We start from the raw sequence: 14,972 nt of genomic DNA, 5'->3' as shown, positions 1-14,972 counted from the left end.
TATAGCTATCACACAAAACATTTAGCACATAAAAGCATTTTAGGCATCATTCCTAAATTAAACTAGTGCTTGTGTCAATTTAGGTGTACTACCTAACATATTTTAGACACACTCCTCACAATCATTACTTAGCATTCTAAGTTTAAGTCTAGAAATCCTACAAATTCCTAGTTCGCTTAAACTAATGCTCTGATACCAACTGTGACATCCCCATTTTCACGGCCAGAAAAGACCGATTTTACTTATGCTTTGTTTTATAAAATCAGAGTAATCTTTTAAAGATACGGTTGCGGAATTTGTTCCCAAAACAAGATATGATAATTACTTATCAAATCATTTCTCAAAAAGAATGTATTTTCATTCAATAATAAAACCACGGGGTGTCATGTTCCGATACAGACATATAAGCATAAGCAGAACTTACATTTAATTACACAATTGATTTATATCTCCTTTAAATCTCTCTGTGAAATATGTCTTCGTATTTAATACCTGTGATACAAAGAAAACTGAGTGGGTCAGGCTTGGGAGCCTGGTGAGCATATAGGGTTTTCATCCCACAATGTTATATCATATATATATATATATATATATATATATATATATATATATATATATATAGAACATCCAAAATTATATAATTTCACCATATAAAAGCAACTCTTATCCCACCCCATCGATCCTCACAACGACACGATCTAAACTCTCGTATCTAAACTTTTCCTCTTTATCTGATCCCTACTCACGGATCTAAACTAATCTCTCCACCTGATCCATACTCTCGGACCTAAAACTAACCTCTTGGTCTAATCCATACTCCCGGATCTAAACTAATCTCTTGGTCGGATCCATACTCCCGGATCTAAAACTGTGCCCAATCCATACTCCCGGACTAGGGACAATTAACTATGTCTTAATCCATACTCCCGGATTAATAACAAGTTTACCTATTGGTCTGATCCATACTCCCGGATCTAAAACTGTGCCCAATCCATACTCCCGGACTAGGGACAATTAACTATGTCTTAATCCATACTCCCGGATTAATAACAAGTTTACCTATTGGTCTGATCCATACTCCCGGATCTAAAACTGCGCCTAATCCATACTCCCGGACTAGGGACAATTAACTATGTCTTAATCCATACTCCCAGATTAATAACAAGTTTACCTATTGGTCTGATCCATACTCCCGGATCTAAAACTGTGCCTAATCCATACTCCCGGACTAGGGACAATTAACTATGTCTTGATCCATACTCCCGGATTAATAACAAGTTTACCTATTGGTCTGATCCATACTCCCGGATCTAAAACTGTGCCCAATCCATACTCCCGGACTAGGGACAATTAACTATGTCTTAATCCATACTCCCGGATTAATAACAAGTTTACCTATTGGTCTGATCCATACTCCCGGATCTAAAACTGTGCCCAATCCATACTCCCGGACTAGGGACAATTTACTATACCTAAATCCTGCTTTGATCCATACTCCCGGATCTAAACTAACCTTTTCCCCTGATCCATACTCACGGATCTAAAACTAACCTTTTCCCCTGATCCATGCTCACGGATCTAAAACTACCTGATCCATACTCACGGATCTAAAACTAACCTTGTCCTACCCAACATATTTGTATTTACAAAATAAATATACAGTTTAACTCATTAAAACCTATATAGTTCATGTATTCCACCAACATCTCAAATAAACAACAATATATAAACACATAACACGTATTTCATAGCAAATACTTAATATTTATGTGTTAGAAGAAAGTGACCACACACTCACACATATAAACAACTATATATATATACACATAGCACGTATTTTATAAAATACTTCATTTCTATGTGTAAGACGAAAGTGACTATACACTCACACCAAACATATACTTAATACATTCAAACAATACTTGTATTATAATCGTGTTTATGAAAGGTAGTATACACTCACTTGATCAGAAGATGATCGGACAGCACTACGGCTTGTAGAAGTAGTATTCTTCGGTAGATCTGGAAGATCTCTTCAAAAATCGAACTTCTCGCAGGCAGAGCTTCGGCTCGGGAACCGTACTTCTCGGGATCTTCGGGATCTCGGGACTTGCCTCGGGGCTAGAGAATAATACCAGGGCTTCGGGGTATTTCTGGCACGCAAATCGATGCAAAACGGGAGAGAGAAGAGAGAAAATAGCAACCCTAAACGGCTGGCCCTTCAAATCTATTTATAGGGCAAATTTGGCCCTTGCCACGTCGTGGCAACCTTGTTCCACGTCGTGGGCTTGGTCGTCACTGCATGCGTCATCCCAAGTTGCATCTGGGGGCCTCCCGGAGGTGTCAGGACACTTGCCACGTCGTGGAAACCTTGTTCCACGTCGTGGGCTCTGACAGTTTTGGGGTTTCGCGCCCCGAACTTCAGAAATTCATAACTTTCGCATACGAACTCCGTTTTCGACGTTCTTTATATCGCCGCGAAGGTGAGATTATGCTCTACAACTCTCGTTTAGACTCCATTGGCTAATTTGGAGTTGATTTTTAATATATTATAAGTATATTACTTATATAGTATTTTTAGTAGGCCGGGACAGGAAAACTTCGTTCGAAATTCATAACTCCTTCATCTGAACTCCGTTTTCGTCTGTCTTTTTATCGTTGGACTACTATAGAAGAAATCTTCGACTCTTGTTTAGATTACTAAGGATAGATATCTATCTACCTTAAATTCACTATTTACGTCGCGCTGGGTCGCGCTAGGTCGTGTCGGTTCTGTCGCGAAACTTCGACAGGTCATAACTTCTTCGTTATAACTCGGATTTTGGCGTTCTTTATATGCACGGAAACCTTGTGACATATACTACAACTTGGTTAAGATTAATCCTTCTAAATAATCTTCCATCAAAAAGTCATTTTGATGCTTATCGTCTCTAAATCGACTAGCCCTGATCTACGGGCGTTACAAAGCTTCTGCTCGGAATTGGCATAAAGTCTATAAGTAAAGATCAATTATTCATGGTTACAGCTAAGAGGGTCATATAACGACTTGACGTGACACAAACAAAACTGTGTCATATAGACAACGATATTGGACTCTTGCTGACATACACACGAGATTGACGTGACAAAACTGATTTGATAGGTGTTAGAATGAAATTTATTAAAATCTCGCGAGTAGGTTTTCGACAGCTCACTAGTTGTCTCCAATCTACATATGTCCTACAATGTATTAGATTCATGGCTTATAATAGATTTATCTTTAAGGTTCATTAATATTTCTCCACACACCTAAAACACAAATACGCTAGCATACCAGTCGTTAATGAGAAACGTACCAGTTACTATTGATAGTTCTTGGATTTCATTCCTAGTTTTGATTGAGATTTCCCCGACTTGGGTTACTTCCTGGTTCTTTAGCCTTGAGCAGTTCTTCTCAACTTGCCCATTTTCAACATTTTCGTACCAAGCTTTTCTTCCACCAATGCTTGTTCTAATCTCTGCATTTCATCTCTTAGTATCACACTCCTATGAGCATCACCTGTAGTCCTTCTCAAGTCGTGGCATAAGCAGAGTCGATGCCCACAATTTACACATAATAGTTCTACTCGGTAAAATTTGTGTCCTTAAAAGTGTAGGTGACCACTTAACACAAGAGCTGACATGAAATACCGATTCCATCTTTTCACTCCAAAGAGTCATTCCTACAATCCATTCAATGTCGTAGAAGGATCTAGGTTGACGTTACTATTACTTCCACGTTCGTTGCTTACGAAATTTACCTTGTATAGAGTCGTTGTTCCTGTTGACTTGTAAGTGACCAAAGTGTTAGCTACTAGTTGTTCGATCCTTTTTCTCGATCGTAGTTGCAGCAAGCGATTGTGCTGGTGTCGGACGATCACTGACCATATCTTGTGAGACATATCTTGTCTCATTACAATTTTTTCAAGGAGAAATAAGTCGCGTGAAAATATCGCTGTGAACATAAGTGATAAGATTACAATTGTGCCAAACGTGTATAATTGATGTGGGTTTGCCCGAGACTAACTCTACTACGAGTATTAGACGTAGCAAACTTCTACAGTACCACCAAGGGTGAAATGTTACACTTGGAACGAGTGAAAAGAAACTACCAAGTATTGGAACAAGTTGTGAAAATTTACGAAGAAAATGCTACAAGGAAAGTTGACTACTACCCGATGTTTTGACTATATCTCGAGTTTCGGAGTTATAATTTATTAGAATCGAGATATTTTTGATCTAGACAAGATTCCTAACAACTTTCATGTTTCACATTTTTTTATCGGTTCTGTTTATTCTCCTTCAAAAAGGGTCACAAAAGATGAATGGTTGGCGTAGGAGTCCTTCTTTTGGACTTGGATGGTTCAAACATAAGTCGGACGGTTCACAACAGAAAGAAACAAATTGATTGAATACCTAATCCAAATTCGAAATGATTCGTAAATGTGCGTATTTTACACGGTATCCTTAAGATGTCTAACAAGAGTATTCGTAGTATATCATAGCCGAGAAATTAGTATTCCGAGATAATCATCGGACATCATCTATGTTTATGATACTTACAGTGTCATGAGAATTTGTAGTAAATATTCGCTAAGTATTCGTCAATGTTCACTAAAATTTTTGAGAAATTTTAAGTGTTTTTAAATTGTGATTTTTCCTTAAATATTCTGGATTCCAAGTGTTTTAGTCTATCAACAACCGAATCCAAGCTTAATTGTTCATCGGTCCAACCATAACTAAACATAGGTGATCAGTCTATGTCTAGTTGTGGTCCGGCCCACATACAATCAACTTAGCTAAGGCGTTTGACCTAAAAGCTTTCTTTGTATTATTATTCGACGGTTCGAGTTTATATAACTCTATATTGATGGGGTTAAGGAATATACCTAACCTACAAGAGTAAGCCCTAGGCTATAGTTGTGCTTTCCTAAGAAAGTACTAGTTCGCTATAGCCAATAGCTCTGATACCAATCTGTCACACCCTCGGCCGACGGCAGAAACGCTGAGGTGCGCGACGTAAACCAGTAATCACAGTTATTGAACATACATTGAACAACACAAATTTAATCTTTTATTATTACCAAAATAGAAATTACATTGACAGTAGTTATTGCTGAAACGCTATACACGCCTAACAATCCGACGTTCACAATTGTATTACAACATATCAAAGGATCTTCTGTACGAACACTTCAGACCTTATAATAACCTGAGAATACATGCATTAAGATACGTCAACAAAATTGTTGGTGAGTTCTACAGGTTTTGACACAAAGTATTTTTATACTCAAAAATGTTTTTATAAAATTTATCTGGTTGACCAGCTTTTATCAACACATATTTTTCTATTAAAAGTATAAAATAATCGAGTCATAAAAGTATATTTAAACTCATTTAGAAATGTCATTTGCTCAAATCCAAACATACACCATTTGTAAAATATATAAGTAAACCAAACTTATAACAAATTCTTACGGTTCTCATGACCGAAATGCTCTTTATATAAAGATTTTGAAAACAATTTATATAAATAAAGTCATATCACACTTTTTGTAAACATAAAATAGCCAAGTTTACTCTTAAAACTTTGTACAAACGTTCGTATAGTTTATATGTAAAACTAAAAATTTTGAATTTTATAAACTTTGTAAATCCGTGTCATATTATTAATTAAGCATTATCTTACTTAATTTGAAAATCAACACTTAACCAGTGGGGAAAACTCATCCCAAAATACTTTTCAATATCCGGTAAATTATAAACGCATATTTTTACCACTCGTATAATTTCAACGACAAATATTAATCATTCTCTTTACAATTCTATTCTTTGAAACATCTCTGTTTACAGAGAATTATGTTGTAGGTAGAGGTAGTTAACAACCTAAACACTCTTTCACACTCGGCCCAAATTGGGAGGATTGACTCAATCTAGATCTATACTTCTTCGAATAAAAATCTTCAATATATCAATTTGCCTATAACCGACACTATTCGTCGCTCCTCCACAAGCCAAAAAGGCACAATAAACAAGCCACACAGGCACAATATAAACATAAATGGAGGAATCGAGATCATTACTAACGTTTAAAAGCAGTCGTATAGTAACGAAGAAAGAAACACTTGACGCCTATTGCCTCGTCAGACGAAGTTGTAGCTAGCAACCACAGACGGAAAATAACCATTCGCATAAATCTTTCCATAAGAAATAGATCTACACCAAGGTTCTTTATTATAAATCTATGTCGTGTACATAGACCTACAGTATATGATTCCTCCTGGATTAACAGTTATAGAGCTAGGTGTCGATTCCAGGATTTGATCCCTACAAAGGAAAAATACACCATCATAAAACTCTCTCTTTCACCCCTTTCGATACATTCCTCCCACAAACACACACGAGATACACAATCCACAAAATCCATGACGATAATTCTTCAACGCATAAAATTCGTCGTTCACTAGGGTCACTAACGCGAATCTTAGATTATTAAGATTTTTGAAGCTTAGTGAAATTAGTTAAATAGTGAAATTAACGTAGCGTTCGACCATTGTGACGATAATAATTTGTATAGTTCCTTACTTCAGCCGATAAAGAGGATGTTCGTTCGTGTAGCCGAATACTCATTTATGCAAATACTCGATAAATTGCATAATTGATATGCCGTATAATTTATTAGGTAATAATCCCCAAAAATCAGAGAATTAATTATATTATCATACGTGACGAGTTTCGTATCACAACTAAAATAATTTATATTTTTATAGTAATTATAAAAATAAATTATATCGTTTACTTAGCAATTGTTTCCACATTATGATCGGGAGTATAATAATAATAATTGATTTTTGTTATATTTTCAATTAATTATTATATATTTGTCAAATCTTTGTTTATAGTCGTTTAAGACAATGTATATTTCTGTTGTACATAATTTTGTTGAATAGCATATTTTGTTATGTATATAATGTTTTTTTTATGCTTTCTCAATACTTTCATGTACATATATACGACGAGTATTACAGTTTATAATTCGTCGAATAACTTATATCTTCATATCAATCTACTTATAATCGTGTGATTTTTATTAATATTAATTAATATATCACAACAATGTATAATTATATCATTCATAGCATTCTACTATTACTTACATAATTTATTAATGCTTTATACTTTTTAGATTGTTATTTTCATAAAATCTTAACCAATAATAAAGTTTGATGTTATTTTATGTATAAAAACTTGAAAATCTTCAAAACTTTAAATAGACACTCATGTATTCTCCCCCAAAATTAAAAATATAAAAGAGGGGCCGTAGAAACTTACATTCGCTGCGTGATCTCGATCTAGGCTTGGTTCGTGAATTTTGTCGTGAGAAACCGCAACGTGACGCTCTTTGAGTTTAAAACAAACCACCAAAACTATTTTTGTCACTTAATTAACAAAAAGGGCAGTTTCGGTATTACTTGACAAGTGTAGGGCTGTTTCAAATAAATCACAAGGTTGGGAGGACTGTTTTGGTATTAACTAAACAAGTGGATGGTTGTTTAGTAACTTAAATTAACCAACATTAACCATTTTTTTATCTATCTATTAAAATGGGTTTGTTTGGGATTAAAAGATACATTTGGAGGGTTAGTTCTGCCAAATCCATCAAACTAATAAAAGGGATCGGGGTTTAGTTTGGTGCCCTCGTTTCCATTAGATCGGGCAAGGAAGCAGATAAAATTGAACACGGGGGAAGTAGCGCAAACGACACATGCACACCTTCATCGGCTCATCCGTCGAGCAAAGGGAAAATAGATCGAAGGCGGCAGCAGGTGGCTTGTTGGAGGAGGCCAATCGCAAAGAGGAGGGAGAAGGGGTGGCCTATCTCCGGCAAACCTTCTCAGGGCTCTTTCTCGTCGCCGGCAGCAGGAAAACGAATGGGCAACAACAGCAGCGACTTGCGGCGGTGGAGCAGGAGTCGAAGTGGCTGTTTAGTGGGCAAGGCAAACAACGAAAGGTAGGTTTTTCTGGTCTCTTGTGGATTCGACTAGAGAGAAGAGAATATACGAGGGGCTGCTGCCCTCATTGATTATCGGAGATCTCCACCTCCTGTGGAGTTTTTCTGTGATTGAGATTGAAGAAGAGGGGAAGATAGGAAGCAAAATCAAACACTGATATTGTGGGGTGTTTTGCTGTTTCAGTTGACAGGAAATAGAAAGAGGAAGAAAATGGGGATGCTGCCCCTCTTGGTCTCGTCGGAAAACAGCCACCACCACTGGTGGTTCTTGGCAGGAAACAATGGAGATGAAGGGAAGGGCTGATACTTCTTCAATGGCCAGAAATCACCACTTCTGGTGATGTTCTTCACAGCCAACGACCCCAACAACAAGGAAAGAAATAAGCAATTGTTTGAGGTGAGCAAATTGGTTCATAAATTGGTTCATCAATAGCTTGAATAGATTGAGTAATAGCTTGAGTGAAGCTTTGTATAACATGTAGTGTGTACTCTTGGCTAAAGTGTAGTATAGAAGTAAAGTGTAGTATAGAAGAAATCACTTGTCAATTCTTTTCATTATTGTACTCTTAGTTATACCTAGAAGCAATGTATTTCACATGTATTTATGTATGTATTAACAGTATTGATGTGTGTATAAACATGTATTTTGTGTATTATTGAGTGAATTGGTAAAATGTAAGTGTAGACGCTATAGTTATATTGTTGAAAGTTTATATTCAACTAAGCATGACTCAAAGTGCCAAAATTACAATGTCATATTTGTAATATTTAAAATGATGATATTTTCTATCTTTCTCGATTCGTGTGCCCTTGATCCGGATATCAAATGATTTTTTTTTTTTCTGAAAATGACAAATGATAATCTCGGGTATATGGTTTCCAAAAAGTCCGATGGAACTTAAATCCGATTAGTAGAATCCCGGGAAAATCTATTTAAAGTTCTGCGATTTGTAGGATCGGTTTTGATAGATTTGATGAATCTGATTTCGATTGAGTTTAAAAATATTATAAAAATATAATAAAATAAGAGAACATAGTCTGAGTTCATAAACGTGCTCAAATACAGTTTACGAGACTCGTAGCTGTTCCAAGAGAAACAATGCACGATTCGTTTCAAGAAAATTAGATAAATACAAATTTTTTTATAACCTTTAAGAATCGTAACTTTCTCATACGACCTCCGTTCTATTTGTTCTTTTTATCCATGAAGTCAGGAGAACATAATTTATTCATATTTCTTATCCATAACTCTCAAATGTATTTGATGCAAAATTTTATGTTTAACATCAACAAAAAAAAAATTAATTTTTTAGTAAATTTTTAATTCTATTCTCAACGATAGATGTTTTAAACAGTTTGAGACGTTTTAAAAGGTAATCGTGAATATAATATTTTTAATGTACATTATAAGTATAAATTTTACACACAATTGGTATTTGATACATAACGGTTCACGGTGGTTTGACCGTCGAACTCTAACCGATTGTTACCGGTTGTTACAATTAGAAATACACTAAAACTTATCACTATTAACTATTTACAAAATATTCTTTGGTTTGTTTTAGTTGAACTAAAATTGATTTTTATGTTCATCCTGTCAGGTTATATTTAAATTAACAATTTAAGTATTTTATATATATTGTTCAAATGTTATAGCTTTAAAATAATAATCGTTACATACAACAACATAGACTTAATAAATTAAGTATAATATGTTCAAAGTTTTAAACTTTACTTTATAAGTAGAAGAAAATATATTATTTTAATATTGAAATTTAGTTTAGATATCAATACACTTTACATTTTATATTTATTTAACCTTATTAACAAACTTATAATCATAATTAGAAAGAAATTGAAAAGTCATGGGAGTTTCAAATGAATTTGGTGATAGAAAAAAGTAAATGGGAGTTTCAAACAACTGTGGTGCAAGGAAAAATGCTTCTTTTATAAGTATACTAAGTGAATGTCTGCGCGTTGTGCAGAAACATCTATATAGCTAAAATCGTTACAAATATATGTTTTTTTTTAATTATAAAAATAATGTCGTTAAATTTGATATAATAATTCGTATACTACGTTGATATAATATATTGATTATTTTGAATTATATGATAATATATACATCTATTAAAACTGCATAATCTCAATCTTTAGAATGACCTCTACCCGTGGGTTAGTGTAACGCCCGCAGATCCGGGCTAGTCAATTTAGAGGCAATAGGGGTCGAAAACGACTTTTTGACAAAAAGATTATTTAGAATAAATAATCTTAACCAATTTGTAGAATATGTCACAAGGTTTCCGTACATATAAAGAACGCTGAAATCCGAGTTATAACGAAGAAGTTATGACCCGTCGAAGTTTCGCGTCGGAACCGGCACGGCGCCGGGAAGCGTAAATAGTAAATTTATGATATATAGAGATTTAGCCTTAGCGCTCTAAACAAAAGTCGTAGAATATGTTAAACTAAGAACATCGATAAAAAGAACGCCCAAATCTGACTTCGTATGAAGAAGTTATGATTTTTCGAAGTTTCGGATTAGCGGTGTACAGCCCGAAATTCGAATTTTAGATCGATTGATTTTTAGCCGACACAACCTAAACAAGAATCGAAGATCTCGTTATTAGTAGCGTAACGATAAACATACAGACAAAAATGGACATCGAATAAAGAAGTTATGAGATTTTAACGGACCAATCCTGTCCTGGCCTGTTAAAAATATAACTTTAAAAATAAAGTCAAAATTAACCAACGGAGTCTAAACGAAAGTTGTAGAGTATGTCTCCACCTACGCGTGGATATAAATAACGTCAAAAACGGAGTTCGTATGAGCGAGTTACAAATTATAGTAGTATATTTACGTATTAAAATAAAGTATAAATCATGTATACGTACACATATATATACATATGTATATATCATTAGAAAGGTATCGACGATACGGTTATTATAAAACTAATGTTGAGTTCTTTCGACATTAGTTTAGTACAAAGATCATTAAATCCATTTAAAATAGTATTATAGAGGGGTGTTTAGTTGTTTATATAACTAAAAGGTCATTAAGTAATTATGGAGGGTAGTTTTTGAAAATTCAATTAGTATAAATAAGAGCCTTGGGCTCTCATATTTCTTGCACCATTCTCTTGATTCAAGAGTCTTTCTCTCCTTATCCCCCGAGCATTTCGGTCCCTCGTGATTCGACTTCTCTTTCTGTAGTTTTAGTATAGTAAGGTGAGCGCTGAAGCGCTGCACGAATCTTTCTTAGAAAGATTCAGCAACGAAGTTCTGCCCCTGCAGAGCCTGACTCCTAGCTAAAATCCCCTTGAAACTAAGTTATGTTTACCCTATTTTAAATATAGTTTATATTTAAAATTAGTATTGTTATTATAAATTTATAATAAATATTTGGGCTATTATTTTGACTTATATAAGTGTCGTTATAATATCTTTTAACTACTCGCGGTACGGGGAATCTGGTTTAAAGGGCCGCATAGGGTTGTTGGATTTCAGAAGTGCTATACGCCAAAATGGTCCTGCCCTCCGGTGTTTTATGTCTGGCCCCTGTCTGTACATAGTAGTTGGAAAGTATTGTTTAAACGCTTATATAATAATAATAATAATAAGACTAATAATTAGTCACGGTAATATTAGACTAAAATCTAGTGGTGATAATACTAGGTTTCGTCAAAGGAAATTATTTTAAAGTAAACGAAGCGCTGTCCGAGTACCGAGTCACCACCTTCTCAGGTGAGTGCATAGTTACTTTCAGCTTACACATAGATATGAAGTATTTTATATAAATTACGTGCTGTGTGTGTATATTATCTGTATACTTGCTATCTATGCTGGATGAACGTTTTATACATGTTTTCAATGATTTAAACTGTATATGTATTTTATATCTACAAAATGTGTTGGGTAAAACATGGGTAGATGTATTAGTTGCTGTGTGATAAAATGAAATAATGAGATGCCTCGTTATAGACGTTCTTGATGATCTAGTCATCTAGCGGAGTATAGATGACGACCACGGACTATTCTAGACAGTCCAGTGGAACACTAACAGGCTCGCAACCTGTAGGTGTTTATTCGAACTTTGTGTTTAACCGAACTGTGTGTTTATTCGAACTGTGTGTTTATTCGAACTGTGTGAACTGTGTGCTCACCAGATATACTCCATCCCAATGATAGTCCTTTGACTAGGTCCCTTGTGTTAGATGTTTTAGGGACGTAATGTGAGGATAACGGGAATGGGTAATTGGGTTGATTGTTTGATGTTTAAAAATAATAATTATATTATTGTGGGTTGAAAACCCTATGTGCTCACCAGGTTTCCCAACTTGACCCACTCAGTTTATTTTTATCACAGGTGTTGATATGAAGTCACAATACACTGAGAGATTTAAAGAGATGTAGATCACTAGTGTAAATAATTGTAAGTTCTGTTTATGCTTATGTTTCTGTATTAACGATGACATCCCAAACGTTTTAAAATGAAATAAATACGTTTCATCGAAAATGTTTTAATAACGTATTTACCATGTTTTTCTGGGAACAAATTCCGCAACATTTTTATAAAATGAAGTACTCTGATTTTTATAAAGCATAAACAAAATCGGTCTTTTCTGGCCGTGAAAATGGGGATGTCACAGTTGGTATCAGAGCATTAGTTTAAGCGAACTAGGAATATGGATTTATTTCTAGACTTAAACTTAGAATGCTAAGCGATGATTGTGAGGTGTGAGCACTAGCTTATTTTAGGAATTGTGCCTAAAATGCTTTTATGTGCTAAATACTTGTGCCTGATATGCTGTTAGTTGTTCGGATCTATGGTCTGTTGCCGACCGGATCTGGAAACCTTATGTGTTTAGGATTCTAAACGTACGACTACGATATTAGAACTAGCATATAAACGTTTCGGAGTGATAAGGATGATTTAAACGTCAATCCTAAGTAAAGATCTGGATTCACCTTATTCGGTGTATAGATCAAGATGGCAAGAACCCGTAGTGGAAACGTGAATGCAAATGGGAACGGACACCAACCCCCCGTGATCGAGCAAATACCAGTTGTGGAAGCCGCTGCCGGACCAATAACGATGGCCGGAGTGCAAGCGATGATCCAGGCAATGTTGGATCGTCAAATGGAGGAAACTAGACGTTTGCTCCAGCAAAATCGTGAGGAAGCCACTATTCAGATCGAACAGCCCGAGTTGAACGAAGGGCAGACTGAGGAAGGAAACTACAGTGGGACTGTTGGTCAAGTCAACCCACCAATAGTTCGACAAAACAACCAAGATGACAAAGTCGAGAAGAATGGATGCAAGTACAAGGATTTTCTGACTTGCAAGCCATCGACTTTCACTGGAAAGGAGGATCCGATCGGGGTCATGGATTGGATCTCGGAGATGGAGTTAGCCTTCATGACATGCGGTTGCAGAGGGAAGCTACAGACCACATTTGCAGTGCGTCAGTTTCGAGGAAGTGTTGTACGTTGGTGGAATACCTTGGGGAAGACTCTGAGCCCTAATGAGCCCCTGCAACTGACATGGGCAGAATTTTTGGTGCAATTCAAACGAAAGTACTGCTCAGCTCAAAACCTGCTTGAGCTAGAGAACCAGTTTCTAACCCTGAAGAAGGGAAGCATGTCAACGATGAATACACGAACAACTTCACAGAAAAGATGGAGTTTGCCTTGCGTCTTGTTCCGGATGAGCTGACGAAAATTGACAAGTACGCAAAGGGACTTCCATGGGAGTACGCGGTGCCAGTGCGTCAGGCTCCTACTCTGGAGGCAACTATCTGGGCTGCCAAGTCTGTGGAAGATATGATTAAGGGAAGAGCTGCCAACAAGATTGAGGTTGGCGAAAAGAGGAAGTTTGAGGAATCTACGAGGCCCAATAAGAAGATCAAGTCTGGTTCAAAGGAGTCTAGCGGAGGAGGAAACAAAGTGAAATGGTGCGAGAAGTGCAAAAAGAATCACTTTGGGAAATGTAGCGAAGAAGTGACTTGCTACAAGTGTGGGAAGACCGGACATTACGCCAACGAGTGCAAAAGGGTGTGTTATGAATGCCGTGAAGAAGGGCATGTTGCTAAGGATTGCCCGAAAAAGAAAGAGGCGGAAAAACCAAACATTCCGCCAAAACCGAAGGCAAGAGCATTCCATATGATCCTAGACGAAGCAGATGACAATGCGAGGATTCAGGAATGACGGCTTGACATCCAAGGATCGAGTTATAATGTAGCCATAGAATCATATGATGTAGCCTGTTAGAGGCATAGTCTAGGGTGAACTTGAACACCTATGTAATCGTTTCAAGAAATAATATGAAACCTTTGTTTTGTTATCTGATGTGTTAAGTTGTTTTTTTTCGTGTATGGTGACTTGGAGAGACTGCGGGACAATACTTGGGACGAGTATGAGTAGGTGTGAATGGTAGTAGAGGCCTATACTACCGGAAGCACAGGACTCACACTTGGATCAGGGAAAGTCACAAGGTTACCAAGAAGCTAGTAACTGATTCTGTTTTTTTTTCAAGTATGTCATTACCATCGTTTCGATAATGACTAAAAAGATTGTTGATTTCCGACCCTAGTGGTCATACCGAATTGAGTCTGACTACGATGAGTATGTTGCGTGGTTCAGAGAACCAAGTTTGATGTAGCGTCCGACTTAAACCAAACGATTGAAATCAAAGCAATCAATAGAAGTATCGCGTTCGTTGTTAAAGAAGTTGGTAGCCAGAAACGCTACATGTTAAAGTGTGATTATATCACATTAGAACATGAAGGAAGGCATAGTCTATTTTAGAATTTAACTCTAAGAGACCTAAGTCTAAATGTGCATCACATGATGATAGGTCATAATTTGAAGTCTAGCCCGAGGTAGAGAGCAGGTGCACGATCGTGTACTGCTTACAGTCAATGAGTCTAAGAGATAG

General features: G+C 36.2%; 2 long non-coding RNA genes across 2 annotated transcripts; one reads left to right on the top strand and one right to left on the bottom strand.

Moving 5' to 3' along the window:
• Nucleotides 1-5,069: 5,069 nt before the first annotated feature.
• LOC145071225 (uncharacterized) lies at nt 5,070-7,728 on the bottom strand. Its single transcript, XR_013690313.1, has 2 exons — nt 7,351-7,728; nt 5,070-5,230 (listed from the first exon to the last, which is right to left on the bottom strand). It is a non-coding gene; the product is annotated as an uncharacterized LOC145071225 (long non-coding RNA).
• On the top strand, nt 7,712-8,685 carry LOC145071224 (uncharacterized). Its single transcript, XR_013690312.1, has 2 exons — nt 7,712-8,029; nt 8,214-8,685. It is a non-coding gene; the product is annotated as an uncharacterized LOC145071224 (long non-coding RNA).
• The last annotated feature ends 6,287 nt before the right edge of the window (nt 8,686-14,972 follow it).

Source organism: Lactuca serriola, chromosome 8 (assembly GCF_051521515.1).
Source record: "Lactuca serriola cultivar US96UC23 chromosome 8, Lser_US96UC23_V15, whole genome shotgun sequence".
NCBI lineage: Eukaryota > Viridiplantae > Streptophyta > Magnoliopsida > Asterales > Asteraceae > Lactuca > Lactuca serriola.
This window is presented reverse-complemented; position numbering and strand designations above follow the sequence as displayed.